Source organism: Schistocerca americana, chromosome 4 (assembly GCF_021461395.2).
Source record: "Schistocerca americana isolate TAMUIC-IGC-003095 chromosome 4, iqSchAmer2.1, whole genome shotgun sequence".
In the NCBI taxonomy this organism is placed as follows: domain Eukaryota; kingdom Metazoa; phylum Arthropoda; class Insecta; order Orthoptera; family Acrididae; genus Schistocerca; species Schistocerca americana.
Genome location: NC_060122.1, coordinates 557,618,624 through 557,623,788, shown reverse-complemented (window position 1 = coordinate 557,623,788; position 5,165 = coordinate 557,618,624). Strand labels below are relative to the sequence as shown.

At 41.6% G+C, this 5,165-nt stretch overlaps 1 non-coding gene across 1 annotated transcript; it reads right to left on the bottom strand.

Annotated features, from left to right (window-relative positions):
• Window positions 1-2,876: 2,876 nt before the first annotated feature.
• Window positions 2,877-2,951, bottom strand: Trnat-ugu. The gene has a single exon. It is a non-coding gene; the product is annotated as a tRNA-Thr (tRNA).
• Between the last annotated feature and the right edge of the window lie 2,214 nt (window positions 2,952-5,165).

The window sequence follows — 5,165 nt, the reverse complement described above, 5'->3', positions numbered from 1 at the left end:
TTTATTTTAGAAAGATAGTGATCAGAATCCAAGTTTGCTCCTCTGAGTACTTTGACATTTTGTATTTCTGTATGGTGTTTCCATTTTATCGCCACATGATCAAGTTGAAATTCACCCAAGTGTGGGTTTGGTGAGGTCGATGTCTTCTGTTTTCTGTGTAGTCTCTTAAAGGCTGTGGATTTCAGGATCAAGCCATGCGCTTGGCAGAGTTCTACTAATCTGACTCCATTTTGGTTAGTTCTATTGTGTGCTGGGTGGTTTCCAACAATATTTTTGTATTTCTTCTCTTTTCCTACTTGAGCATTGAAGTCCCCCGTAAGTATGATGTTGTGTTTGTCTGGGATCTTTTGCACCACGTCATCTAGTTGTTCCCAAAAACGTTCCACCTTTTCCTTATTTTTCCTATTGTCTTCATTTATGGGGGCATGTGCATTCACAATTGTGTATACTCTATTAGCAGATTTAAAAGTGAGTGTGGAGAGTCTTTCCGATTGTGATTGAAAGCTGATAATGGAGTCTAAAATACTTTTATCTATTATAAAGCCCGTTCCGAGGTGGGGTGTGTTTTTCATTATTCTTTTGCCTACCTTTCCTTTGTATATTCTGAAACCTCCGGAATCAAAATTGTTTTCATCTATGTATCGAGTTTCTTGTAGTGATTTTATGAATATTCTATGATGTTTGAGGGTATCTGTAAGATGTTTTAATTTTCCTGTTTTTAAAAGAGAGTTTTCATTGAAAGTAGCTATGTAACTCGTTTTTTTACATTTCAATTTGCTTGATGTCTTATCATGTCCCGATTCATCTCTGTGCAATGCTGCAGACTCCCCAGAATCCGATAGTCTGCTTGCGCACCTTGGTGCGGTGGATTGTCCACCTGGGGTAATTTGTTTCACATTACACTCTTCCATGATTGATAGTATTATGTAAGGGGTGACTCTTCGAGCCACAAATTTACAACCACAGTTGTTAGCCCTGGAGGTTTTTCCCAGCCGCCCCTAACCTGGGGAACAGACACTGACCAAAGACCGCCCAATGTGAGACAGTCGCCTTTGGATTTCTGGTCCTGTGTTGGTCCACGGGTAGTATTTTATTTCCCACCTACCCTACATATCTGTAGAGCTTTCCCCTATCCGCCACCTGCTTCATTTACTGCATTTTTATATTTTCTCCTTTCATCAATTAAATTCAATATTTCTTCTGTTACCCAAGGCTTTCTACTAGCCCTCGTCTTTTTACCTATTTGATCCTCTGCTGTCTTCACTATTTCATCCCTCAAAGCTACCCATTCTTCTTCTACTGTATTTCTTTCTCCCATTCCTGTGAATTAATCCGTTATGGTCTCCCAGAAACTCTGTACAACCTGTGGTTCTTTCAGTTTATCCACATCCCATCTCTTTAAATTCCCACCTTTCTGCAGGTTGGTATTATTTTTAATGTTATGGATAGCTTTGTCCTTCATTTTGTTATTTGTATAGAAGCTGATTCTGATATCTGTTACTCAGAACAGGTTTGCTATTTTATATGACAGTTTTCCTAGAAATGGCAAGCTTACATATTTTTCTTTTGCCTTTGTTGTGGTATTCTTTAATGCTGTTTTATTATTATATTTGGTTAAGTGGGGATTTATCTTAGAGTTTAGTTCATCTATTAATTTTTGATTGTAACTATTACTGTAAGCAATTGCTTTGATGGTGTTTAGTTCTTCTATTTGATCAGCTGGTTCTAGTGGTGTTTTGTGCATTCTGTTTAGCTTTGCTCTGTGTGAAGCCATCTTATGTTTATCCAGGTGGCAGGATGATTTATTAATTGTGTTATCTGTGTATGTTGGTTTCCTGTATACTTGAAATTTGTGTTTGCTGTTGGAGCTACTTATGTAGAGATCCATAAAATTTAAACCTACTTCAGTTTGGTGTTCTACAGTGGAGATGATGTTCAGTGCATTTTATTCATTTATTTTGCAAGGTTATCAATTTCATCTGCTGTGCCATCAAATAAGATTCTTATATCATCAACATAACTTTTGTTATAAATTATCTTGTTTACAATCTGGGGGTTTTCTTTAAAGAATTTACATTCAAAGATATTGATGAAAATATCAGCAAGCAAAGTGGCAAGGCAGCTACCCATAGCCAGGCCCTCTTTCTGCTGGTACGTTTTGTAATTAAAAGAAAAGTAGTTATGTGATAGTACTAGTGTTAATAGATCAATGAATTCATATATTTCTGGTATTGCCAAATTTTTATGTTTAAGTAAAATGTTTTTAATTATTTCTATTGTTTCTTTGACCGGTATATTGGTGTAGAGGTTTGTGATGTCAAGTGATGCAAACCTAGCAGTATCAGAAATCTGAATTTCCTTTAGACAATTAATAAGTTCATAACTGTTCTTTACTGAGTATGTCTCTTCGAATTTCAATGTGTTGCTAAGGATCTCATTCAGTTCCTTGCTGATTTTATAAGTTGGCCTGCTCCAAGAATTAACAATTGGACGTAAGAGACAGTTGACTTAATGGGTCTTAGGTTGTGCTCGTAGGCGTGGTGCATAAGGGTTCGTAACAGTGCATTCATGTATATCTTTTGGATTAAAGAGGAAATCACTTTTTTTCCACATATTTTTAAGTTTATTTTGTAACTTAAGAGTGGGATCAGACTGAATTTCTACTATATTATTGATATGATAATTAAATGGACACCCTAGCTGCAAACAGGCGTTGATGCACTTCATTGGGGACATGTTGAAAATGTGTGCCACGACCGGGACTCGAACCCGGGATCTCCTGCTTACATGGCTATATTATTGATATGATAATTAAATGGACACCCTAGCTGCAAACAGGCGTTGATGCACTTCATTGGGGACATGTTGAAAATGTGTGCCACGACCGGGACTCGAACCCGGGATCTCCTGCTTACATGGCAGACGCTCTATCCATCTGAGCCACCGCGGGCACAGAGGATAGTGCGTCTGCAGGGACTTATCCCTTGCACGCTCCCCGTGAGATCCACATTCCCAACATGTCCACACCACTACATTCGTAGTGCGCCTAATAGATGTTTGCCAATCATACTCATTACTCGTGGCAGATTAATCTACCAAGTCCCGTACGAGTTCGGGCATAGCGTGTGCGTTCGCACAAGAAGGTCAATGGCCGGGAAGCCGTATTTTAACTATATATGACGGTAGTATCTGTTCCCGAAAGAACAGTTACCGTGGATGACCATGCAGCTTTGCTAGAAATGAAATACACGGGGAGAGTGCAAGGGATAAGTCCCTGCAGACGCACTATCTTCTGTGCCCGCGGTGGCTCAGATGGATAGAGCGTCTGCCATGTAAGCAGGAGATCCCGGTTTCGAGTCCCGGTCGGGGCACACATTTTCAACATGCCCCCAATGAACTACATCAACGTCTGTTTGCAGCTAGGGTGTCCATTTAATTATCATTTCATTTCTAGCAAAGCTGCATGGTCATCCACGGTAACTGTTCTTTCGGGAACAGATACTACCGTCATATATAATTAAAATATGGCTTCCCGGCCATTGACCTTCTTGTGCGAACGCACACGCTATGCCCGAACTCGTACGGGACTTGGTAGATTCATCTGCCACGAGTAATGAGTATGATTGGCAAACATCTGTTAGGCGCACTACGAATGTAGTGGTGTGGACATGTTGGGAACGTGGATCTCACGGGGAGCGTGCAAGGGATAAGTCCCTGCAGACGCACTATCCTCTGTGCCCGCGGTGGCTCAAGTCGCATTGCTTCTTGCATCGTTGCAGAAATTCTACGCATATTGAAATTTGAAATATGAATTCGTGATGGCCCACTTGAACAGACAAGATACTTTGAAATTCTCGTTTGATCGTAATTACGCCCGACCTAAACTACACGAAATCGACGATTCGTTGGAATATGAAGTGAAAGTTGATTCACAGGATGTCATTGGAATGCATCTTTCGATAGTGAACAGTGTTGTATTTGTGAAATTGAAGAATGCAAACTTATGTGACAAAATAGTTGAGTCTTGCGAAGGAATTATGAAGTTCAAACATTGTGATGGGAACGTAGGCGAAGTCACCGTAACACATGCAGGGTTTGGAATACGAACGATCAGGATATTCGAACTACCATTCGAAGTACCGGCGGAACAAATAAACGCAGTGATAGCGCCGTACGGTAAAGTTCTCAGCAATGTTGCGGAACGGTGGTCCAACGCACGCAAATTGCAAGTTCTCAACGGAGTGAGACAATTAAAGGTCGATTAGCACAAGCATGTACCGTCATACATCAGCGTGTGTGGATACCGAGGCATCGTTATATAAGACGGCCAGCCGAGGACGTGCGCGGCGTGCAACTCTCCCGGCCACGTCCGCGCGGAGTGTTTACAGCGGCGAGTGGCGCAGCTGCCGGCTGGCGAGGCGCCGCGACCGCCGGCTATGACTGCGCTGCCAGCGACTTACGCTACGGCTGCCCGCGGCCAAGTCCTGACCCCAAGCCCTGATGTGAATTCGGAGAACCATCCACCCCGAGAAGAAGCCCAGATTGCCACTACTGACACAACAGAAGCTAGACCAGCCGAACCTAAGGAAATCGTGACATCTGTAACGGTTTCAACACAACAGACACTGAAAGATATTGGGAGCCACAGCACATTCTCCGATTCCTCCGCCGTTGAGAATGACATGCAAGAACCATCCCGGATTGAGCAACCTCATAGTGAACCGAATTCTCTATTGATAAATCTTTCAGGTTCGCTGATGACATTGTAATTCTGTCAGAGACAGCAAGGGACTTGGAAGAGCAGTTGAACGGAATGGACAGTGTCTTGAAAGGAGGGTATAAGATGAACATCAACAAAAGCAAATCGAGGATAATGGAATGTAGTCGAATTAAGTCGGGTGATGTTGAGTGTATTAGATTAGGAAATGAGACACGTAAAGTAGTAAAGGAGTTTTGCTATTTGGGGAGCAAAATAACTGATGATGGTCGAAGTAGAGAGGATATAAAATGTAGCCTGGCAATGGGAAGGAAAGCGTTTCTGAAGAAGAGAAATTTGTTAACATCGAGTATAGATTTAAATGTCAGGAAGTCGTTTCTTAAAGAATTTGTACGGAGTGTAGCCATGCATTGAGGTGAAACGTGGACAATAAATAGTTTAGACAAGA